The following is a 27,535-nucleotide window of genomic DNA, read 5'->3' on the forward strand; positions in this document are numbered from 1 at the left end:
GGAGCAGCAGTACACATGGCTGGAGGTATAAAACACTCTGAGTAGTATCAACTGCTACTACACACTGCAGAATCAAAATTATACACCACTGTACTGGCTTGCTCATGATTTGCCACAAGGAATTAAAAAACTGTCACTGTTTAGTCATTACTTCATTGGTGGCTTATTTTTTTGCTTTGATTTCTGTTACACCTATTTGGATGACATAGATGTCATTCTCATTTGTTGTCTATGCCCAGACACCACAACAGACACCTCAAACAAAGTATTACTGCCCTAACAGATGGGGATGTGGAGATCAAAAAGGACAAATCTAAGTTACAGACGATAGAAGTTACCTTCCTCAAGCACATAGTGCTGCAGGGATCAGACTGACCCTGGACCAAACCGACACCATAAGACAGCTTCCTCTTCCCAAGAATTATGAAGAGATGCATTGATTCTTAGCAATTTTGAACTTTTACCAGTGTCACCTGTCACAAGCAGCGGAATACAGGCACCCCTCACTATGCACTGACAGGATCCAACAAGCAACAGAGAAGGAAGACTGACTGGATTGCAAATATGAAGGATGCATACAAACTAGCTATGAGCTGTTTTGCCTACGCAATCACCCCATTGTAGATGCACAACACACAGTGACCACTGATGCAAGTGACACCATGATTGGTGCCACACTGCAACAGCTAGGGGCTGGGGAGGCACAGCCCCTTCCATTTTTCTCTAGGAAACTTACACCCTCTCAGTCCAAATGGGCAGCCTTTGACCAAGAACTTCTCACCAATTATGAAGCAGTGAGATACTTCCATAAAAGTATCAAAGGGTGACATGTTATAATGTTTACACTCCATAAACCATTTGTTGATGACATACGGTATCCATCATAGGATATCAGGCCCTGATGCTACCGACACCTGGACCTTATTGCACAGTACCCTATGGATATCTCTTACCTACACTGAGATGACAATCTCATCACTCACTACTTATTATGAATATGAGAAGCTGGTCATCAACCAGTGCAATGACATGAGTATTGCAGAATTGATGGGCAATGATGCTACAGGCTTACAAATCAAATGATGCTCTGTTCTGGGGATTTAAACACCAATCATCTGTGATGTCTCTCCTAACTCGATCTGGTCATTGGTGCCACAAACAGTGCATCGTGCAGGTTTTCACCAACTTAACAGCATCAGACTCCCAGTCCGCCTCATTACAGAGCGATTTGTGTGGCCCAACATCAAGCTGGACCGCCATACCTTGGCACAGAAGAACATACTGTGATAAGGCAATAAAGCCCAAAGACATGCAAAACCACAATTAGGTCATTTTGAAATTCCAAATGCTCACTACCACCATGAACACATCAATCTCATTGGTCCTCTCCCAGAGTCAGAAGGACTCAAGTATCTACTGTCAATGATAGACAGAGCATTTCAGTGGGTGGAAGTGGTTCTCCTCAAGGACATCATGACAAGAGTCCACTGCTTGTGCCTTTGTAGAGACATGGATAGTGCATTTTGGCATGCCAGACATGGTAACTGCAGACCAATGCTGCCAGTTTGAGGTGATACTGTTGGCAACACTGTAGCCTCTGTGGAATCAAATGTATCTGCACTACAGCCTATCATCCCCAGAGTAATGGGGTAGTTGAGCAGTGGCAGAGGGCTGTCAAAGCTGCCCTTGTGGGCCACGGCAGGTTGTGAACTGAAGCATTAACATGAGTACTACTTGGGATCTGAACCACCTTCAAGGAGGACCTACAAGCATCCCTTGCTGAGATACTATGCAGCAAATCGCTGGTGCTTTCCACTGATTTCATTCTACCCACTTAGTACCCTGAGAAATTAGACCTACCTGCACTGGCTTAGCAGATAAGTGCCCACAATGGACATATCGATGTGTCACTTCCCACTCTACACTTGGCACCAAAGGTATTCGTACACAAATTCCTGTTATGCTGTGAACACATCATGCTACAGAATGACACGGGATGGCCAGCACTGCAGCTGCCCTACACAGGGCCTACCAAAGTTCTTAAGAGAAGCAAACATTCACTTGCCATTCTGATCAATGACAAACAAATGCCTGTTTTGACTAACTGTTTGAAACCAGCATTGGTCCTCTGGGAGAACATCGTCCAAAATTCCCCAAACAGCAATGACAACTATTGGCCATTACCCAATGCATGGGCAGCCAACCCAAATGTAGCACATTCTGCTATCATTAGGCTTTACTCAGAGACTTCAACCCAGATGACATTACCATCAAACTCATTGATAACAATCTTAGCCTCAGTGCCCACAATGAGGACACTATGACACAGTACCTTGCATGCATACAATCGCTCACCCTAAAGCATACACTACCCAACAACATTGACTGTGCTTCCATATCATCCTGCCTTTCAACAGATGGCACCCTCACCATCACCTGCTTGAGGGTACTAACACAATTACCATCTACACCGCCACCACAGGCTGAGGCAGGTCCTGCCACCCATTGCCCACACTACCTTACCTTTGTCCCCAGCTGCATGGGACGGTCACACTAGGGACCTCTCTCAACACCTGCTAACCTACTAGCTGTATGGCACCAGTGCCATACAAGACACGACTTCAAGAAGAAATTATCCAATTGTGTCCTGCACTGCAGCCAGCCATGACAGCTGGTAGTGCATACTTATGCACACACTGATCCAGCTGGGTTTATATGTCCCTTTCAGCTGTCCCTACTATGGGGAGAGGTAGAGGGAAGCTCTATGGTGATGTCAAGAGTGACATGCACTGCCCAGAGGACAGAGGAATATTTGTGGCAAGTCAAAGACAGCAGTGCACTCCGAGTCATGTTCATGTATCACATATCACATGTAGTGAATGAAGTATATTCGCATTCAACTGTCTTGACTCTGTTATTGGGATGTTCCCTATCATCCAGTAGGGAAATAATTGTACAGTCTAATGGCTTTAGACCTGACTGTTGTGACCTGTTGGTTTTCAATCCCAGCCCAGCTTGGGTTTTGAGGATGTAGTGAGGCTGATTTAACAGAAACATGTATTTGTTTCTCTTCTTCAGTCTGCTGTGAGTGTCTGTTACCCTTTCTGACATTATGATCTGTAGCTCTGTAGCCAACTTTATTTCAGTGGTAGGACAGCTTGGTTGTGGCACTCCAACTGCAGGTTTGTAGCTACATTTACAGGCAAAGTTTGATGTGCTCTGCTCAGCTGTCAAAATCTGGTTGTCAACACTAGTCTTCTGCATAGGTTGCTTCAATGCTGAAACAAACGATTTCATGAAAGAGGGCAGCTGTGGAATCCTGATCACCTTCTTCATTTCAGATTAAGAAATGCATTGTGTGACATGTGAATATAATTGACCACTTTCTGTTCAGTAATGACTATCTCTCTCAATACAACAGTGACACAAGCCTGAATAAATACAACTGCCTTCTCCCTTGCACATATGTAAATGAAACGCTCTCTTCTCCATCTCTCCCAGCCTCTCCTTAAGCTCTCTTTCCCCCACACCCACCTACACACTCTATCACTTCTTCACAGCAGACTTTCTCAGTAGAAATAAAAGTAACACAATGATATTGCTTCATAAGGTAGTCATATATATGAATTATATACTTCTCAATATAAGCAGCAAAATTGTGATGAGTAATTTGAGTCACAAGTGCTAAGTCTTGTGCTGGTTGAGGTGCAATGAGAACACAGCCCAGGTAAACAACGTAGAACAGTTTTATTGAAAAGTACATAAACCCAAATCTCCTCCTTTGAAGTAAAGTTAGTTACTAGAATAGTACACTGCGGTGATTAATTTGAGTCACAAGTGCTAAGTCTTGTGCTGGTTGGGGTGCAAAGAGAATACAGCCCAGGTAAACAATGTTGAACAGCTTTACTGAAAAGTACATAAACCAAAATCTCTTCCTTGTAGAAAAGTTAGTCACTACTATAGTTTGTAACAGTTCTTGATTTGCCCTCAGTTTACATAATTCTGAACTTAGACTGATGGCTGAAATGATGAAACAAAGTTTAATATTCATTCAGAAGCAGAACAAAATAATGTAGTCAATACCAAGTTCCTGGACATCTCCAATGCAGAGGCCAAGTATGGGTGATGGTTAAGGCAGACACTGCTTGCTGACTAGGTTGGTGGTGGTTTGTGCAGCATTGCATCATATGTATTGAAGTTTATAGTTCAGACTGTGGGCACAGTCAGTGCTTGGACCAAAGTTTTACAGAAGTTGCCTATGAACACCTTTTCACCGCCCTGAATACCCAGGCCACATGTGGATACTATAAGACATATTTGCAATCGTGCAGCCCGCGGAGGTAAACAGGTCCATATGGCTAGCAACCTCTGGTGGCACTTGTGCTACCACCTTCTAGGAGGCATGTGTAGCAGAGCCGATGTTGACAAAAGAGCACCCTGGGCTATCAGAAATGTGGCGATTCCTTGCTGACAATCCTCTGTGTAAACGCTTTCAATATATGTCCACCAGAACACAAGTTACACATAGTTATTGTAGATATAGTTGAGATGTCTGCTAAACCCGCTGGGCAGAAGAGGTGATTAGGATTGTGGAAAGGGCCAAATAACGTTGGAGTCAGTTTCACCTTAAAATTGTAATTTATTGTGATTTAATAACACATTTACAACCAAAACAGCACATAGCCAAACCTTTACAACTACGAGTTTCAAAATGCAATTCTTTCATGGCTGAAGGCCTCCAAACAGAAAATCTTAAAATCAACTGTAGCTAAAATTGCAAATAAAATAATAGGCTGAAAGCCTCAAGGCAAGGGTGGATAGACAAACATAAACAAGATGCAATACAAACGGCTGAAGGCCCACAATAAAATTTTCAAGATTTTAAAATAAATTACCATAACCTTTTAAAGGCAGAAGGCCGCAATGTTTAAGCTTGAAAGATAATTTTAAGAATAAGGTTCAAGGCTGAATGCTCACAATTAATTTTCCAAAATATTTAAAAAAAATACAACCATAAGCCTTAAGTTTTAAGTAGCTGAAACCAGACTAAAAGAAAAGACAACACAACAGCAATAACCTTTCAGCAAATATCCAAATATCCAATTGCCAGAATTCAAACTTACTTACATAAAATAGGAAAACCAAGAATTTTTCTGTTATCATTGGCTATGATAGATTATAAACAGACAATTAAACACTGGTGAGAAAAGCAGTAAAGACAACAGCACTCAGAAGCCTCCAGGGAGTCGGTCTTCCATCGTTCACATAGATGATACAGGTGGTGAGCCCAACAGCACTTGATCCATTGGAACCCAACCAAGGGACAGCCACGGACCAACCGACAAACGGCTTGCTTGACACCAATCAGTACATGAGAATTCAAACACAAAATGTTATGGGCGTGATTATCCACAATCAATATGTATATACATTAAGCTGTCAAAACTACATACCGTGTTGGACAGCGACAACCGGTAATGAAAGGACACTGCCTGAAATTATGTTAGTGGCAATGGTAGGTAACCAGAACACTAATGGCCACAAGGCAGAAAATTCTGCTGGTGCACTTGAATTGTAGTCAACCAATATAGTTAATTCCAACACATGGCGGCTAAATTTCAGCAATACCAACACTCGGTGTTACTCTCAGGAAAATCATCAAAACCACCAAAACGAACCACACAACATGAATGGATGTGGCTTGGGTACTTGAAACCACTACTCAACTTTGACATCCTGGGTCAGTGAACCATGAAGCTCGTTGCGATCAGACAGCTCCACACATGCTCCGTCACTGCACAGGGACCGTCAGCTGACCCAGCTGACTGCACCATGTGGAGATAACTTTCCTGGTCTGCAGCAACTGACTGACTCCCTCAGAATGCCGACAACATCTAAAATCATCATAGTGGTAATAATACCAACTACACACACAATCTGACAAACACTTGCACGAAGACCTGAACGGTACCCAACAGTAACTAAGCACACACTAAGACAAATCGTGAGTTGATGTGAGTGCGTGCGCGAGCGCTGACTGGCAGACCCGAACTCATGACTGGAACTGGCTTACGACAGACAACAACCGGGAAGTAATAGCAGTCGAGCAAAGATACTATGAGAGGGGATATATCAATACGCGCTGCTAGCTCCGCTCATGGTCTGGCAGCACCAACTCAGTGACAGTAGTAATTTAAATTAATGTAGTGAGGTGGAAGTACCTTAAAAACAGGGTGTAAAATACATGATGGCAGGAACACAAGCCACGCACAGCTCAACCCCCCCCCCCCCCCCCTCAAACAAGAACCTGAGGGTAATATGCCAAAATAATTTAACTAGCAGCTTCTAAAAAGGCACAAGACAGTAGCTGAGAAAGGCCGCAAGTGAAACACTTGGTCAGACCCACCCCTGCAGAGGAAACATGTCCACTGGTTACCTGAGATCCCTGCCCCGGGAAGAGAGCGACCTAAGTCCGGCAAGATGACCAGTTCACAGCCATTGCTAAGCCAGCAATGAAAATAGCAAGATACCTGGTCGGACTTCAACAATGCAGAGGAAACATGCCCCAGAAAACCCAGCATCCCTACACAGTAGAAGGCACAGAGCTAAGCCTCACAAGATGACCAAAGTTGAAGGAACTGTTCGAAGCTTGCAACCAAGAACTACCAGAACTTTAAAACTAGAAGCTAATGTCTGAACTTAACAGATTATCAGTTCCCACACTCAATCCAGTTGACTATCACCAGGTTGGGTTCCCTCTAGAAGACAAATAGTGTCTTCAAGGCCTTCAATAGCCTTAAAGGAAATCAAATTGCTGCTCCTGTCTCTCAGACCACCGCCAACGTGACATCAACTGGCTGCAGCATGGCAGCCCGCCAACGTGCTACTACTTCTGTAGCACTGCCCTCAGCCGGTTGGTGCCTTATTGCCAACCCGTAAACAACATGGGCTCCTTAGTAAACAACATGGGCTTCTTAGCAGGCCGATCCCCAGACTCTGTCTGTCTGCCATTGTCGTAACACCTGAAACAATAACAACGCAAACAATACAATGCCACAGACACAATAGAAACAAGAGTGAAACTGATCACAACTAGCTTGGTAAGCATGAGTGTAACCACGTTCTAATACCAATGAGAAACCTGCTAAACCTGCTAGGCAGAACAGGTGATTAGGATTGTGGAAAGGGCCAAATAAGGCTGGGGTCAGTTTCACTTCATAATTGTAATTTATTGTGATTTAATAACACATTTACAACCAAAACAGCACATAGCCAAACCTTTACAACTACAAGTTTCATAATGCAATTCTTTCATGGCTGAAGGCCTCCAAATGAGAAATCTTAAAAGCAACTTCAGTTAAAATTGCATATATATAGGCTGAAAGCCTCAAGGCAAGGGCGGATAGACAAACATAAACAAGATGCAATACAAACGGCTGAAGGCCCACAATAAAATTTTCAAGATTTTTAAATAAATTACCATAAGCTTTCAAAGGCAGAAGGCCACAATGTTTAAGGTTCCAAGGCTGAAGGCCCACAATTAATTTTCCAAAATTTTTTAAAAAATATAACCATAAGCCTTAAGTTTTAAGTAGCTGAAACCAGACTAAAAGAAAAGACAACATAATGGCAATAACCTTTCAGCAAATACCCACTTGCCAGAATTCAAACTTACTTACATAAAGCAGTAAAGCCAAGAATTTTTCTTTTATCATTGGCTATGATAGATTATAAACAGACAATTAAACACTGGTGACAAAAGCAGCAAAGACAACAGCACTCAGAAGCCTCCAGGGGGTCGGTCCGCACTCGTTCACTTAGATGAGACAGGTGGTGAGCCCAACTGCACTTGATCCGCCGGAACCCAACCAAGGGACAGCCATGGACCGACCGACAAATGACTTGCTTGACACCAATCGGTACATGAGAATTCAAACACAAAATGTTATGGGCATGATTATCCACAATCAATATGTATATACATTAAGCTGTCAAAACTACATACTGTGTTGGACAGCAACAACTGGTAATGAAAGGACACTGCCTGAAATTACGTTAGTGGCCATGGAAGTTAACCAGAACACTAATGGCCACAAGGCAGAAAATTCTGCTGGTGCACTTGAATTGTATTCAAGCAATATGTTTAATTCCACCGCATGGTGGCTAAATTCCAGCAATACCAACACTCGGTGTTGCTCATAGGAAAACCTCACCAACAGCGGACCACCGAAACAAACCACACAACATGAATGGATGTGGCTTGGGTACTTGAAACCATTACTCAACTTTGACGTCCTGGGTTGGTGAACTACGAAGCTCGTACCGATCGGCAGCTCCACACACACTCCGACACTGCGCAGGGACCGCCAGCTGACCCAGCCGACTGCACTGCATGGAGATAACTTTCCTGGTCTGCAGCAGCCAACCGTCTCCCTCAGAATGCAAACAACATTTGAAATAGTCACAGGGGAAATAACGCCAACTACACACACACACATACAGCCGACTCGTGAATGATCAGCGAGCCAAAACGTGTCGTCCGGTAGGACAACCAACTGACGATCTACCAAGACCGTGGCCAGGCTCAAGTGATGCGTGGCATCAAAGGTCAGGCAACCCATGTCAACGCAGAGCTCTCTGCTGCTCCAACTTGACTGCACTAGTGCCGCATTGCAACTCCCCGACTGGCAGGTCCCGACTGCACTCCAGACCCAAAATTGCAACCCGAACTAGCGGCCGGAACTGGCTTACGACAGACAATGACCGGGAAGTAATAGCAGTTGAGCAAAGATACTACAAGATGCGATATATTTATACACGCTGCTAGCGCCGCTCATGGTTAGGCAAAGCAGCATCTCATTGACAGTAGTAATTTAAATTAACGTAGTGAAGTGGAAGTACATTAAAAACAGGGCGTAAAGTATATGATGGCAGGAACATGAGCCATGCACAGCTCAATAGTTACACTTTGTAATGAAGGTGTTATGGCCCACAGTATAACTGGATAATGATTCTTTAAGAAGCATGGCAAATTTTTATTGTTTTCACATTTTAATGCTTTTTTATGTACTGTATGTTTTACGGACTGTTAAGTGTGCACATTAACTGAAAGGCAATTTTTCATTTATTCCCATAGATGATGATGTTGTTGTGGGCAATATTGTCCATAGGTACTGATTCTTTAGTAAACATAATCTGTTTTTTATGTTTTAATAGTTTTTAAGCAATGGATATTTCTTAAAGTTTTTTAAGTTCATGTTAAATTGGAACGCAAGTTTGTGTTGATTTTCATAGTTCTGAAGGTGGTTGTTAACCAACCAAAACAGGAAATCTGCAAATCATCATTTTATTTTTATTGCAGTCAAGATTATTAAAATGTGTAACAAATAATACAGATCACTGTTTCTCCTTCACCTGACTTATAAGTCTTGCAAATGGAATTTTTTAAACAACTTAAGCATTTTTATTCTCAGGATACTGATTATTAAATACTGGAGAGCAAGTTTCAGTAAAAAATTTTCTAACTATGTTTATAATAATTTTTGTAATTTGTCTATCTCTCACTACATATTTAATAAATTATGTAAGAGAAAACTGTAGTGTTAAATAAATATGCTGCTCCTTTTTTTCTTCTTCTTCTAAGTGCCTCTTCTGTTCCAAAATAAACAAAGAAATGACAAATCTTTGTCGCTATATGTTCAACGTATCTATTGCATTCAACAGTAATGCAAAATAAATGCTTCTGTTAGTTACAACATGTAGTCAATGAAATTATAACATCAATGTGATCACATGTCCCAAGTCATACATATGTAAGTTCATATCACGAGATATAGCAAATATTTGGAGTGACTGCTTCAGTAAAGGAATTTTACCTTCACCCTCCTCCACCCCAAACACTTTTAGCTTTTTAGCTCCCCCCCCCCCCCCCCCCCCCCCCCCGCACCTCCCCCCTTCACAATTTTCGGATTATGTTAACCTTCAGAAGTGATTCTTTCACTGTGAATAACTGTTGTTGAAACTTTTTGCACAGTATGAAACATATGTAATCAGGTCTGTAATAAGATTTATTTTTCATAGTGTGAAAATGTAATCAAACTCCTGCCTTTGTTCAGAATATATTATAGATTTAAGAAAATTTATGACTAACCTTAAATTCTTTCTGAGCTCCCCAAACTGTTATCCGGTGCTGTCTTGGCTGTTTGGCAGCCATGGTTACAGGCTACACCTGTCAATGAATCATCAGTCTTGTGTCTTCAAAGTAATACCTACATCATGTGGGACTCTTCTTTTTCACATCACGGTCCAGTATTCCTCTGAAAATTTTTTCATTTTATAAGAACTGAGAGGTGGCTTTTTCTATTAAAGAAAAAAAAACCAACAACGTAAAATTAGGTTCACAGTAGGTCTCACTGCCATCACAGACAATAATTCAAGAGCTGACACCTCTTAAAGTAAAAATAATTGTCAATACTGTTGCACATACAATTGCAAACCTTAAAACAAAAAGCTGAGATCGTTTATACAAATATTTATGTACCTAATGGTTAGTTGAAAAAAGTCCACCCTCGGTAGCTGAATGGTCAGTGTGACGGATTGTCAATCCTCTGGGCTTGGGTTCGATTCCCGGATGGGTTGGGGAATTTTCTCCACCAAGGGACTGGGTGTTGTGCTGTCCTCATCACCATCCTATCATCCTCATTGACTGCAGGTCACTGAAGTGGCGTCAAATTGAAAGACCGGCACCCAGCGAACGGCCTGCCCAACGGGGGGCCCTAGCCATACGATTAAATTAAAAAAAGTTGAAAAAAATTGACATTGATCACAAACTTCTATGTTAAAGGCAATATTTCTCATACATTATCTCATCTGAACAGCGGTGTTCCATGTACAAAAGTTCACATACTCATATTTGTCATATGAAAAATATAATTACCACTTTCTCAGCACTTGCTGAAACATGAATAAGAATGACAGGATTAACTATTTTCTAATTACATTCAACAAAGCTGTGTATAACATGCCAAATTATCATCTCTACATTGCCAGTGACAGAAAGACTCAAGAACAACCTCACAGTAATAAAAATTTTTACCTTAAATTATGTTACTCAACGGCAATATTTCACAAAATTACAATATTTTCATTTATAGTAAAACGGTAAAAGCTTTTCACATATCTTCAGTTCTCCCCATATCCTTTTCATTTCTACCTTATATATCAACTGCAGTTTGTCCCAGTTTCATATTCCTGAAAGCAAGTCCATTGTGTTAGCACTGAACATCCTGCCTGGTGGCACAGCTTGGTTCTCATTGGTATGAGACACTTTGAATGCATCAGAATTTTTCCCCAGTATTTGAGACTGCAGTTGGAAATGTGCACTGGAAAATATATATAGATTCTCAAGCAACATTCTGAAGGGAAGTGATACTAACTAAAAGTAAATGCACCAGATATTATCTCATGAGTCTCGTTGGGTAGGAGAACATTATTTTTTTCCCTGTTCCTTTTTACCTTTAGATGTATAAGATGAATATTGATCAAGATTTACCACAGAAAATCAATATCATTGTTTAAAACATGGCATCTCAGAAAATCCTGAACAGTTTTATAACTAATACTTATTTATAAGTGTCTTTAGAGCAACCCACAAGGAGACCGAACAGATACAGCACATGTCAGAAGAAGAGATCACAGACACAATCCAATATCTTCACTCCAAGAAGGTGAGTGAAGTAGCTGGCATCACAAACCTCCTCCTGAAGCCGTGTCCACTGACTATCATCATACATCTGGTGTGTATCAACAACATTTTCCTGTACACTCGCTGTCAAACTGTGTAGAAAACCACACACATAATGACATTTCCAAAGATCAACATAGATTTTCAGCTGGCTTATAGTTACCATCCTATTAGCCTGAGTTTGGCCCTCTGGGAGATGTGTGAGAGGATATACCACCAAAGGCTTCTGCAAACACTGAAGATCAGGCCATCATTATTGCAGAGAAATTTGTGTTTTATTGTGCAAAATTAGCCGAGTACCAGCTTCTCAGGGTAGTGAGAGACATCTTCACCAATTTTTACCATTGCGAATGCTTGAGAACAGTGTGTCTTGTCATCTCCACACCATTTGCTGACACGTGGTGCGAGCTTCATGTGCAGAGGTTGGCAGTGTCGCACATCCTCCAGAGCTACCTCTTCCAGAGCTACTTTACTGACATGCAATTTCATATGCTGACCCAAAATGCCACTTTATACATGTAGCACACCTGCGTAAGTGTGTGACATGAGCTGATACTGTACACACTGTACACTGCCTGTACTCCATGGACTGACCACCTGCAGCTGGCTCAGTACTCAGATGATGTGGTGTCACCGCCAGACACCACACTTGCTAGGTGGTAGCCTTTAAATCGGCCGCGGTTCGTTAGTATATGTCGGACCTGCGTGTCGACACTATTAGTGATTGCAGACCGAGTGCCGCCACACGGCAGGTCTAGTCTAGAGAGAATCCCTAGCACTCGCCCCAGTTGTACAGCCGACTTTGCTAGCGATGGTTCACTGACTACATATGCTCTCATTTGCAGAGACGACAGTTTAGCATAGCCTTCAGCTATGTCATTTTCTACAACCTAGCAAGGTGCCATATACAGTTACTATGTATCTTGAACAGATAATATTGTGAATCATGTACCGTCAAGAGCGACGTTCATCATTAATGGATTAAAGTTTAGTATCAAACTAATTACGTCCGTTTTCTGAATTCTAATTCCTTGTCATGTTCCATACCTCACGTCAGTATAGTCCTTCCCTCCTCACGCCAGCCTGCGTGAGCTAAACGCGTGTATTTCAGCCTCCTCTCGTAACACGGTGTTGGCTCTTCTGCCAACACAACAGATGACTCAGTGGTCTTCATTTGCAGTATGATCCCACACATTTTGTAACATAACCTTTAGCATGCCTGAAACTATGTCATTGTCTGGGCCACCGAATGGCAATTGATCTACAATGCTACCAAGATGTAGTACAACATCATTCAAGGCCGCTGCACCCCAGGAGAGTTCACGAATATCAAGGTAACGGTGGTACAGTTCTCTTGCGCAACATATCACGCTACCTCGGCATCACATTGATCAAGAGTATGACATGATGTCAAAACATTGTTATCTTGCTCTCAAAGCCCAACCAGCACCATTCTTGTATCCAGTTATAAACCCAAACTCAGCCCTGGCGTCGCACCTCAGTTTTACCTTGTGCTAGGTGCTGCTCCACACTGTGTGTGAATACGTCACAGTCTAATAAGATAATGCAGCTGTGGTGCATGTCAGGAACCTCAGGCTGGAGCTACACATCTAGTGCAATCTTCCATCAGGGATAGTGTGTCAGATGGCTGGCATCCCATGTCTGTAGCAGTGCTTTCGTCACTCAGTGAAATATCCACTGCTGCACATTCCCCAGATAATCACATTGTTAAATGAATTAGACTAAAGGCCCTCCTTGGGAAGAAGCCAAAAGGAAGAATACAAAATAACAAGATGCAACAACCATAGAAAGAAAGCAAAATTGTATAATGTATTTTTAAACAACAAAAAAAGCAGCCTCCCTATTGATGGTCCACAGCCGACAGTGGTGTCTGCTTTCTTGTAGCAGCTACAATAACCTATTTGAGAGGAAGGTATGTGCATCACTAAGAGTGTGTATTCAAGCTGTCCAAAAGCTAGAGTTGTGGAAAAAACTGTATGAAACTAAGATACCTTAGATGTTTGCTTTTACCATCAACCCAACTGAAGAGCTGAATCTGGCTGTGGGGTATGGAAATATGGTACTAGTTTGATGGTATATCGACATCTAGAATTTCGATCAATACACAAATCTTTGTTTAGACACTGAAAATATTTGTTGTGGTCTCCTGTCTGAAGACTGGTTGATGCAGCTCTCCACACTGACATTCATTTGAACCTGTTTACTGTGTTTCCCTCAACAACTCCTCCTGCCCCTCCCAGATAAAAAGTTTCCTTCCATTACAAAAGTGACTGTTTGTTGATGCCTAAGAATTTTTCAGTTAACTCATCCCTTCTTTTACCCAAGTTATGGCACAGATTTCTTTTTTCCCCAGTTAGATTCAGTACCTCCACATTAGTTGTTTGATCTGCCCATCTGATCTCCAGCATTACTCTGTAGCGCAGCATGACATAACAAGAATACAGATATAGAATTTAACATCGCAGTGCACAAAAAAGAATATGCTCTTGATACTCTAATACAACATTCCTGCAACTAACATCACAACGCATAGCCCCGCAATCTTGTGTAAAAATTTTCCAATTAATGTCACACTGCATCAAAAAAATTATGCTGCTGCTCTAAAATTGCAGCAAATAACGCTGTGATATGTTAACTATGCATTTTATTTTCTTCAGACACTGACACTGTGTTCATGTGATGTCAGGAATGTGTGTGGATTATGCTGGCGGAGTGCACAGGTGCCTCTGCGAATGACAACAGTTGCCGGTGGACAGTGATGGGTGGGCGGCTGACAGGGGAATGCAGCAGCTGCCAGCACAGGCAGGGTGATTATCCCTCCTCTGCCATGGTGGGCTATAAACACTTGACTCCCACTGTAGGATCAATAATTTAGTCAAAGAGCATGCAGATGAGCAATTGGCTTAGTGCAACGGGTAAGGTACTTGCAAATACAGAAAAAGGTGTGGCCCCCATCATTACTGCTGGTTGTGCTAAATCAGTCCACATTTCATATGAAAATAATAAGAAGATGCACTAAAAAACACATTTATTTTTATTTAATTCCTTTTTTTACGACCTTCACATCACAGTCTAATAGGTGTAGGACCACAACCTCACAATCTCTATGCAACTGGAAATGCTTGTCACAATCAATGGTGGCTGCTGTGCACAAGCACAAGAGCACATGAACACCCCAACTTTCGACACCTTGCTAATTTATTGATTATTTTTCTTTGAATGCTGTTAAGCATAATGTAGATGCTGTAATCTGAAAGGTACGGCACTTAAATCTATCGTGCTACTGTTGCTCTAGACTCCGTGAAACTTGGCATCAGGGTCGTAAGCATATATTCAGTTGTGCACATTTTAAGGAGCTTTTGTACATGCTCAACTCTCATGGCGTAACTGCCTTATGGGCCAAATACATACGGATTTGATAAACAAACAGTTCACAACGTGCACAGTTAGATCTTGCCCCTCAACTAGAAGTTTACATCAGTGCCACCAGGTGGGAGTACACTTTTACCTCCGTTCACTTGGCATAAATCCCACTAGATGATAGCCCACTCCTCAGATATGCTAATTCACTCACTGTATCCTGTAGTAAAATTAGATCAGACATCAGTATATGTTTAAGTTGTACTGACAGTAAATCTGTTTTGTGGGTTTCTAAATGAGTTATAATATATTAAGCTTTTAAGTTATCAAACAGTAATCCATTTAAGGCGCTGACAAGGGAAACTCCCCTTCCACGCCCCCTCAGATTTAGTAGTAAGATAATCCAGTGGATAGCCCATCAAAAACTGAATGCAGATGAAGCATGAAAACAGGAAGAAGGTCTACTGAACTGTGAGAAGAAAGAAAAATAGAAACAGTGAATGGTTCAAACTAAACAAGTACAACATCAAACGTATTTAGATAGCTACAGTGTTGTGGTTCAGTAGTCATGGTGTTGGACTGTGAAGCAGATGAGCAGTGTTAAAAACTCTCTAGTGCCGATTCCTTTTATTTATTTACTTTTTTCACAAAATTATCAACTGTCCATCTGGTCATTGAAATGTTTGTTCTCTTTCTGTAGTCTTGGAAATTGTCATACTATTAATTGGTTATAGAATATCAGTCATGTGGCAAGAATATATTACTTTGCAAGTAAATGTGATGACTAGCAAGAATAGGTGAGATACCACATAGACATCTCACAGAAATGAAAACAACAAATAAACAAATATGAACAATGTTACAACAAAGGAATTCAAGAGTAAAAAATTCCATAATGAAATGCAACTTCAAAAATGATAAAAACATTTGTTTTGATAAATCACAGAGAAAATTATGCGATCGTGAAACTGTTGTGTTCATTTGTTGCAGCTTATGTGACAGACTGTTATATTTTCATAATTTCTTTGGGAGTGGTCACTTTCACATTCATATGACCACCTAACTTGGGCAAGGAGTCATAACTCACTCACTCATCAGGTGTACAGTTCAGGTATGTCGATAAGAGATTCCTAACATATGACACACGTACTGTCACTAATGCCATGTATGGCACACGAGACGTGTTTTCCAGTGGAGGATTCGGTTGACTTTTCACTTTGTCAGCAAATGTTTGTAGTTCCCATTCGAAAGCCACTACCTTTTGTATGCTAATAGAATAGTTGTGCAGAATCAACTTTCATTATAGATCTCTTCCTTACATTTTGCTATTGCAAATGGGCTTTACATCATGACACAGACATAAATTTGAATACAACGAACAGACAGGTCATTGACAGGATGGTCAATTCACAATTTTGTGAAAAAAAATTGGCACGATGAAGCTCTGAACATGAGCTTGTCCACTTTGTAGTCCAACTCCATTACCACTTAACCATGACACCATGGCTTTTTGGCTGTGCTTGATGATGTACTACTTGAACTTGGACTCTTCACTGTTTCTATTTTTTTTTCACAGTTCAGTACACCTTCTTCCTGTTTTCATGCTGAATCTGTGTTCAGTTTTTGATGGGCTGTTCACTGGGTCCTTTACCACTAAATCTGAGCAGGGTGTGACCAGGAGTTTCCCTTGTGAGAAATGTAAGAGCCTAAAGCACATCACCATTAGTTGTGAAATTGTAGCTTTATTTACACTTCTGAAATCTGTTGATTTTATGGTGAGTCAGGTTTATCTGTGCTGTAGGCCCACATTGTATATATGAAAATTCACAAAAAGCTGTATCACTGGTTTCTCTGATACTCACTTAAATTTGGGATCAATGGCAGTGTGCATTAGGCCCTTATGGATCTCAGTGCCTCATTTGTATTCTAGTGAAGTGACAGTGTTGGTAGACATTACTATTTAAGTATAATCATTTCCACAAATGGCACTTTGTGTTTTAAGTTGGTTGTTTACTGTGTGGGAATTGGCTTTCATGTGCATCATAGTCATGAACTATGTTGAATCTATTTTAAATGCTAACAGGGAAGTAAAGCTGTGAGGAGGGGTCATGAGTCGTGCTTTTGTATCTCAGTTGGCAGACCACTTGCCCGTGAAAGGCAAAGGCCTCGAGTTCGAGTCTTGGTCCGGCACACTGCTTTAATCTACCAAGAAGTTTCATATCAGTACACTCTCTGCTGCAGACTGAAAATCTCATTCTGGAAATAGAAAAGTAAATTACCAGGAAAAGTTAGCTGCAAAGGAGATACGGCCTCTGAGAACAGATCCTTTGATTGAGAGAGGGACGAAATCAAATAAGTGTGACTACAAGCAAACATTTAAGAAGGAAGTGTACAGTTAGCACAAGTTGTTGTGTGGGTGCAGCATAAGAATATCTGATTTTCAGCCTGGAAGTAAATTCATGAACTAATACATCTATCAGGGACCGTGTACATTTATCCAGAAAAATGGAAAAGCACAAAAACTCCCACTTACACAACAATGTGAAGTAAGGAGTTGCAAAAACTTACACATTATTTTGTTGTTGCCCTAAACTGTAATTAATTATTTAAAAAACAACAAATTCCACAAAACAATTCTTTCTTTTATCATAAAATGTATGCATCTTATTATTATTATTATTATTATTATTATTATTATTTCTTTACTTTCTCAGACATTAAGTCTGGTTAAAAATGGAAAGTGATGCGGACCTTGATCAAGCGTCACTTCCTTTTAACTGTACGGTATATGTTACATTGCATTTAGGAACTTTCGGGTAATTGAACATGTATCAATAATTACAGATTACTGTAGTTGTATATATACGTTTGGGTGTAGCTGTATTACATTGATGTACTGGTGGATATTGCATGGTATGACTCCTGTAGTTGATAGTACAATTGGTATAATGTCAACTTTATCCTGATGCCGCATGTCCTTGACTTCCTCAGCCAGTTGGATGTATTTTTCAATTTTTTCTCCTGTTTTCTTCTGTATATTTGTTGTATTGGGTATGGATATTTCGATTAGTTGTGTTAATTTCTTCTTTTTATTGGTGAGTATGATGTCAGGTTTGTTATGTGGTGTTGTTTTATCTGTTATAATGGCTCTGTTCCAGTTTAATTTGTATTCATCATTCTCCAGTACATTTTGTGGTGCATACTTGTATGTGGGAACATGTTGTTTTATTAGTTTATGTTGTATGGCAAGTTGTTGACGTATTATTTTTGCTACATTGTCATGTCTTCTGGTGTATTCTGTATTTGCTAGTATTGTACATCTGCTTGTGATGTGATCTACTATTTCTATTTGTTGTTTGCAAAGTCTGCATTTATCTGTTGTGGTGTTGGGATCTTTAATAATGTGCTTGCTGTAATATCTGGTGTTTATTGTTTGATCCTGTATTGCAATCATGAATCCTTCCGTCTCACTGTATATATTGCCTTTTCTTAGCCATGTGTTGGATGCGTCTTGATCGATGTGTGGCTGTGTTAGATGATACGGGTGCTTGCCATGTAGTGTTTTCTTTTTCCAATTTACTTTCTTTGTATCTGTTGATGTTATGTGATCTAAAGGGTCGTAGAAGTGGTTATGAAATTGCAATGGTGTAGCCGATGTATTTATATGAGTGATTGCTTTGTGTATTTTGCTAGTTTCTGCTCATTCTATAAAGAATTTTCTTAAATTGTCTACCTGTCCTTAATGTAGGTTTTTTATGTCAATAAATCCCCTTCCTCCTTCCTTCCTGCTTATTGTGAATCTTTCTGTTGCTGAATGTATGTGATGTATTCTGTATTTGTGGCATTGTGATCGTGTAAGTGTATTGAGTGCTTCTAGGTCTGTGTTACTCCATTTCACTACTCCAAATGAGTAGGTCAATATTGGTATAGCATAAGTATTTATAACTTTTGTCTTGTTTCTTGCTGTCAGTTCTGTTTTCAGTATTTTTGTTAGTCTTTGTCTATATTTTTCTTTTAGTTCTTCTTTAATATTTGTATTATCTATTCCTATTTTTTGTCTGTATCCTAGGTTATCCAATATGTAATCTTCTTGTTTAGTGTGTTTTCCCTTGACTATGCTATTTTTCTTACATTTGTCTGTTCCTAAAGCCATATTTATATCATTGCTGAATACTTCTGTTATCTTTAGTAATTGGTTGAGTTGTTGATTTGTTGCTTCCAGTAGTTTTAGATCATCCATGCATAGAAAATGTGTGATTTTGTGTTGGTATGTTCCAGTAATATTGTATCCATAATTTGTATTATTTAGCATGTTGGATAGTGGGTTCAGAGCAAGGCAGAACCAGAAAGGACTTAATGAGTCACCTTGGTATATACCACGCTTAATTTGTATTGGCTGTGATGTGATATTATTTGAATTTGTTTGGATATTAAGTGTGGTTTTCCAATTTTTCATTACTATGTTTAGGAACTGTATCAATTTAGGATCTACTTTGTATATTTCCAATATTTGTAGTAACCATGAGTGGGGTACACTATCAAAAGCTTTTTGGTAATCAATGTATGCGTAGTGTAGCGACCTTTGTTTAGTTTTAGCTTGGTATGTCACCTCTGCATCTATTATCAGTTGCTCTTTACATCCTCGTGCTCCTTTGCAACAGCCATTTTGTTCTTCATTTATAATTTTGTTCTGTGTTGTATGTGTCATTAATTTCTGTGTAATTACTGAAGTTAATATTTTGTATATTGTTGGTAGGCATGTTATGGGGCGATATTTAGCTGGGTTTGCTGTGTCTGCTTGATCTTTAGATTTCAGATAAGTTATTCCATGTGTGAGTGTATCAGGGGATGTGTATGGGTCTGCAATGTAACTGTTAAATAATTTAGTTGAATGTGAATGTGTTGAGGTGAACTTATTTAGCCAGAAATTTGCTATTTTATCTTTCCTAGGGGCTTTCCAATTGTGCGTAGAGTTAATTGCTCGGGTGACGTCATGTTGCAAAATTATCACTTCAGGCGTTTGTGGTATCATTTTGTATGTGTCTGTTTCTGCTTGTATCCACCATGCATACCTGTTATGCTGTACCGGGTTTGACCATATGTTGCCCCAGAAGTGTTCCATGTCTGTTATGTTTGGTGGATTGTCTATTTTAACGTGTGTGTTATCTATTGTCTGGTAAAATTTCTTTTGGTGTGTGTTGAATGTTTGGTTTTGTTTCCTTCTATTTTCACTTTTTTTGTATCTTCTAAGTTGTTTGGCCAATGCTTGTAATTTCTGCTTCTTTTCATCTAATTGCTCTATCGCTTCTTGTTGTGAGATTTTACCTAACCGTTTTGGTTTGTTGTCTGATATTTCGTTTCTTATAAATTGTGTTAGCTGTCTGATGTCTTTTCTCAGTTTTTCTATTCTGATCTGTAGCCTGTGTTGCCATGCTGGTTTTGTGGGTTTCTTCTGTGTGTTGGTTGGTTCTGATCTCTGCCTAGTGTGTATATTTAGTGTAGTGAGTGCTCCTATATAAAACAGTAATTGTAACTCTTCCATAGTTGTGTTTTCATTTATTTTGTTGTGTATGATTGTGTTGATAGTTGTTATTGTTGTTTCGACTTGTGGGTTATTTGGTGGTCTATGCAAGAATGGTCTAATGTCTGTATTTGTGTTTTTGTATTCTATATATGTCAGCTGAAGTTTTTCTTCTATATCTAACATGTGTGTCACTTTGTGTTCTATTTGTGCCTGTTCTGGTGGCTGTCTTAAGATTTCATTTTCCTCTGATTGTTTAATTGATGCGTGTTGTTCTTTGTTTGTTTGCTCTGGGATGTTTGAGTCCATTACTGTATTTTCTTCTTCTTCTGATTGCACATTATTTTGTTCCAGTATTTGTTGTACTTGTTTTTTGATGTTTTCTAATTCTGACTGGGGTATCCTGGTAATAACAGAACATGAGGTGTCGGTTAACTTCATCTGACCATCTCATCCTCTGTCTTTGTTTTCCTTCTAGATTGGTTGCAGGAAGCATGTCCTGCAAAACACCTATATGTGGATTTAAATCATTTTCCATGTGGCTAGCAGTGTCATTACCATTGTGGACGGACATAGGGTTCAAGCGTCATCCCAGACCATGACAGCACTTGTCTGAGGCTTCATTAGTTCTGTCCTGAACCAACTAATCACACTAAAAGGGGGGTTAGCCCTATTAGTAGTTTGTTCTTTTCGTCGCCTTTTACGACTGGGAGAACATACCGGAGGCCTATTCTGTTCCCAGGCCTCCATGTTATTATTATTATTATTATTATTATTATTATTATTATTATTATTATTATATTTGTTATTGGCAGTGGCTATAGTTGTATAAACTTGTTGATAAGCATAACTGTTATACAGCAGATGCTATTAATTTCACACTTTCAAATTTTTCTGAATCTAAAAATCTGTGAACACCCAGAATGTATACCCATGAGCCACCACTGGTCACAATAGCTGTACTTGGAAATAAACTCACCACTTTAAAATTCTGGTGGTAGCCTGAACTTGCAATACACACTCATTATATGTGTATAAATTAATGACTAATACCATTACTCTCTTCTTATCACATTTAGCGTCTACCATCATGACCTTATTCATTGTATGTCATGCAATGAACAAACTGTGGCATCCTCTGTATGGTTCATCTTTTATACCTGAAACCAAAGATTATAGACACATTGTCCTTTGTTTCTTTATTGTTTCATACACTGCTGCAAGTGTTATATATGTTAAGGCACTTTAAAATAGCTCTATATCAGCTGAGTAAGTACTCTTATAGGCAGAGGATGTCAAACTGTGGATTTCAGCTCACCTCCTTGATGCAAGTGACAAGTAAGTATTAGTCATGATGGAGTTAGTAAAAAAGAATGTGACTACACATGTATGAATCTCTCACATATTTCTTTGTCTTGCTGCAGGTGAGGTGAAACCATCAGATCTTAGAATTATGTTATATAATCTTACCTGCAGTTTAAACGACAGTGACAACAAACCTTTTAGTTTGGGAATTACCTCAGACAGTGAGATTTACCCAGTGCTAGTTTTCAAAAATCCTTGATATAGTGCTACAAAAGTCATAATATCCTTAGATGATTGGAGTTGCCTATGTGAAACTTAAATGTGGATTACTGCCATGTTCAATGAAATTGGTCAAGCTCCCTCAGGTGCCAAATGGTTGCCTCTGGGGACTTCCCAGGCACCTTTAAAATTTATAATGAAAATGAATGTACTCATCTACAGGGACAGACATTTAAGAACTTAATGTATGCCAGTTATGCAATTCAGCATGCTCCTATCAGGTGGATAAGCCTACAACCATGGGTGTACTGATTCTATGAGGAACTTTAGACCAGTTTAATGGAGTTGGCCTGCCAAACTCCCAAACTCTTGACAGAAATCACCACACCACTGCATGATGCATGTTGTGCATTGATGTCTGGGAATATTTATGAACCAGCCATGCCTGATATGGACAACAAACTATGATAGTATTAAGAACGTATATTTACCCTCCCATTTGCAAGAACTGATAAATGAATAAAAGTGTAAGGGCAATATGCGTTTTCTCTCTATAAAATCCTGTGTGCTAATGTAAACCTGTAGTCATCATCATAACTGAGTGGACAAAACATCCTCATCACAAGGATTTTGCAGTAACTGACTGGTCCTAGAATGAAGAAGAAGAAGAAAGGGTCACTCCTTCCTAATTTCATCTGTGCCTTAATTATTGGTCCTTCAGGGCATGGAAAAACTAATTTGGTCCTGTCACTGCTAACCCAATATGAGCGAGTCTGCTTTGAGCATGTATATATATTTTCAAAACATTGTTTCAGAACACGTATCAGCTACTGCAAGAGAGTTTGCATGGCATTGAGGGAGTAACATACCAGACATTCTGCAAAAGCAGTATAGTGCACACCCACCTGAGAAAGTCAAACCAAACACCATTCCCATATTTGACAATGCTACAGTGGAGAACTAGTATGAGATCAAAAACTATTTCTGCTTTGGCCACCATATGAAACTCAATGTCTTTTATTTGAGTCAGACATACTCAAGGACCCCAAAGCAGCTGATTCAGGATACTGCAAACCTTATTATCACTTTCAAACAGGGTAATCTGAATTTAAAGCATATTTACCAGGCTCATGTGGGAACCAACTTGTCATTCAATGAATTTGTCACAATGGGTGGTGACTGCTGGAATAACTTGCAGAATGGTGTTCTTGTTACTAATGAAAACTAGGAAATTGATTGGTGGACAGTACAGATGAAATTTCCAGGACATTATGGTTAAAAGAGATTGTACCAGTGCACAATTGTGCGAGTAAATTGTTTGTTATGCACAGATTTTCAAGGATGTCGTGTGCTCACTTTGAGGGTGTGATGCAGAGACCAAGCATAGATCTATACATTGACACAGAAATTAAAAGTCTTAAAAACTGCATTGAAAAATTCACCAAAAAGCCATGCTGTGGAAATGCAAGCTTTGGGGGGATGCCCTCAAAATGGCAGCTGAACAGGCCCATGAAACTGAAGTGACTTTATAAGATATGTAAAAAACTCCTCCCATAAATATTGAGAAAAGAAATACACTGGAAGAAAACATCAGAACCTTTCTGAGGTTAATCAATATAGTAAACGCAAATGTTAATGAGATTGAATGAGTGTTAGACATATGAAAGAGGAACCCTAGACATTAAAATGTGTATTTAAGTTGTGTACTATCTCAAAGTCAGTTTAGTATGCAGCAGCACATGAAAAAAATACATAAGCATTGAGGCGCACGCATAAGGCTATTCATTGTAAATTATGATTGCTGAAGTTAGGACAGTTGAGGTGAGGTAATACTGGTTCGGAGACATTTATACCAGTAGCCACAAGTCCTAAAAGGCTCTCACTCATGAAGGATGGAGGCAGAAGAAGGAGTGAAAGAGAGGAGGAAGGTGAGGGATATACCATTACATTAACCATCACAGTGCTAGCAAAATAGATAGGACTACAGAGTTATCAGGGAAAAACTGTCTATGTTGGAAAAGCATCCAATACACTTAACCAGATATTTAATACACATTGGAGAGAAGGAGTTTGAGTGAACACCTGGTTTAGTCAATGTGATATTCTTAAAAACTTTGAATTCTAGCCCATTCCTCCCCAAAGAGATATGATCATACGCTGAAATACACTGAAATGGCAAAAGTCATGGGATAGCTATATGTGCATATACATATGGTGGTAGTATCATGTACACAAGGTATAAAAGAGCAGTGCATTGTTGGAATTGTTATTTGTACTCAGGTGATTCACGTGAAAAGTGTAGTGGCTCCACTGTTTAGGATAGGGAAAGTTAGTTTTGTGCAATATTCTGAGCACAAGTTACAGCCAGGTGCGGGCCAGATTGCAGTGAGTTATGCATACCAACAGCTGCAAAGTAGAACAGAGGCCACAGAGCATCACAGGCAGAAGGGGCCCACTGGCCAACCTGGCATGTTATGAGTACATGATGCGAAGTGGTGCATATGGACGGTGGGGCGTGTTGCACCACCAGCTACATGCAGCAGCAGATGGGGCGCCAGCAGTCCAGTCCATGGCAGGTCGCTGGTTGGACCCTCTGAGGCCAATGCAGGGTCTGTAGCCAGCCAGTCGTGGGCCACTCCACGGCTTGCTACTGCGGGCAGTTGTCCTGGCTTCCAACACATGCCAGAGGCATCCCAAGGCGAGGGCTGCAGATTTGGATGCTGGATCACGGGCACTTGTTGTTGCTGCGATTTCAGCCACGCTGGCGAAAAGCATGTAGCTGGCTGCCTGCGGCTCACACTGAGTGGTGCTAAGTCGGCAGGGATGCAGACCGCTGATTCAACTTCCGGCATCCTGATGACAACACAACTCTGCTGGCATACAAGGCCGACACACAGTGCGTGCATGGGTTGCTGAGGCAGCCATTCTGTGCCAAGCCATTTCACAGACAGCGAAGTGGTGTCCTCAGCATTGCGGGACCCAGTGATACAGACAGAGGGGAACATGGCACTGTAGTTGGAAACAATAAATCACTTGTAAAGCTTGGATGAGTCTAAATATGGTGCCTTCTACCTCTTCCTGCTACATTTGGTCATCCTGATACATTCAGTGGCAGAAGTTCCCACTACAAAAGGTTTCTGATGTGATTATGGCTACATGATGGGAATCAACAGACTTTGAATGAGGAAGGGTAGTTGGAGCTAGACACATGGGATGTTCCATTTCAGAAATCATTAGGGAATTCAAGATTCACAGTGTCAAGAGTGTGCTGAGAATACCACATTTCAAGCTTACATCACACTATGGACAACGCAGTGGCCGATGGCCTTCTCTTAATGACCGAGAGCAGCGGTGTTAACGTAGAGTTGTCAGTGCTAACAGACAAGCAACACTGCATGAAATAACCACAGAAATCACTGTGCAACATATGGTGGACATATCCATTAGGACTATGCTGTGAAATTTTGCATTAATGGGGTATGGCAGCAGACGACCTACACGGTTGCCTTTGCTAACAGCACGACATTGCCTGCAGTGCCTTTCCTGGACTCATGATCATATCAGTTGGACCCTAGATGATTGGAAAACCAAGGCCTGATCAGATGAGTCCTGATTTCAGATGGTAAGAGCTGATGGTAGGGGTGGAGTGTGGCATAGACCCCATGAAGCCAAGGACCCAAGTTGCAACAAGGCACTGTGGAAGCTGACGGTTGCTCCATAATGGCGTGGTCTGTGTTTACATGGAATGAACTGGACCCTCTGGTCCAACTGAACTGATTGTTGACTGGCTAGTGGCTATGTTCAGCTACCTGAAGACCACTTGCAGCCATTCATGGACTTCGTGTTCCCAAACAACAACGTGGCATGTCACCGGGCCAAAACTATTCGTGACTGGTTTGAAGAACATTTTGGACAATTTAATCAAATGATTTGGCCATCCAGATAGCCCGATGTGATTCTACCAAACATTTCAGGACATAATTGAGAGGTCAGTTGTGCACAAAATCCTTCACTGACAACACTGTCACAATTATGGATGGCTCCCTAATTAGTTAATTACATGTTCAATGGATCATATTGCATGATTAATCATAGTGATGTGGAATGAGCCATTTTATATTCAAATCACAAATTAATTTGTACATATGGTAATAGAAATTCTTCTATGGAATTGAAGGTGTTGTCAAGGAGAAACTTTCTCAGTTTGTTATCAAATTTTACTTTGCTGTCTGTCATACATTTTATATCACTGGGTAAGTGATCAAAAATTTTTGTTGCAGCATTGTGCACCCCTTTTTGAGCTAAAGACAACCTTAATGTGGAGTAATGAATGTCATTTTTCCTTCTGTTGTTGTAATTATGTTCTTCATTGTTCCTTTTGAACTGTAGTGGACTGCTTACAACAAACTTCATGAGGGAATTAATATACTGTGAAGCAGTAGTGCGGATGCCCAGCTCCATACACATAAGTCTACATGATGATCATGGGTGAGCACCACATATTATTCTTACAGCATGTTTTCTTAAAGATGAGTTACCCCAGAATATTATTCCATATGAAATTATTGAATGAAAATATGAAAAATAAGTCAACTTGCTGATTTGTCTCTCCCAAAGATTTGCAGTGATTCTAAGTGCAAATGTGGCTCAACTAAGTTTTTTTAGGAGTTCCAAAACGTGTTTATCAAAAATGGTTCAAATGGCTCTGAGCACTATGGGACTTAAGTTCTGAGGTCATCAGTCCCCTAGAACTTAGAACTACTTAAACCTAACTATCCTAAGGACATCACACACATCCATGCCTGAGGCAGGATTTGAACCTGCGACCGTAGCCATCGTGCGGTTCCAGACTTTAGCGCCTAGAACTACTCGGCCACCCCGGCCAGCACGTGTTTTACCAATTTAAATTGTCATCAGTATGGACCCCTAACAATTTTGAAGTTTCCACCCTATTTGTTACTTCCTCATCATCTATTACACTTATCATTGGTGTAGTACTTCTAGATGTGCAGAACTGAATATGTTATGTCTTTTTAAAAGTGAGGGTGAGACTATTCACAGCAAACCAGTCAATGATACTTTTAAGAACTTTGTTTATCATTTCTTCTGTTTCTGTGCATATGCTTGGATTGACTGCAATACTAGTGTCATCTGCAAAAAGTACTAATTCTGCTTGTTGTATACTAGACGGAAGATCATTTACATATACAAGAAACAATAGTGGACCTGAGACTGAACCATGAGGAGCCCCATATATTATTTCTCCCCAGTCAGAATTGTGTCCCTGGACTATGTTGCTTGAATTAATAATTACAACATTCTACCATACAGGTAGCATGGCTCAATATTTGCACAAGGGACTTCCA

This window comes from Schistocerca cancellata, chromosome 4 (genome assembly GCF_023864275.1).
Source record: "Schistocerca cancellata isolate TAMUIC-IGC-003103 chromosome 4, iqSchCanc2.1, whole genome shotgun sequence".
Classification (NCBI taxonomy): domain Eukaryota; kingdom Metazoa; phylum Arthropoda; class Insecta; order Orthoptera; family Acrididae; genus Schistocerca; species Schistocerca cancellata.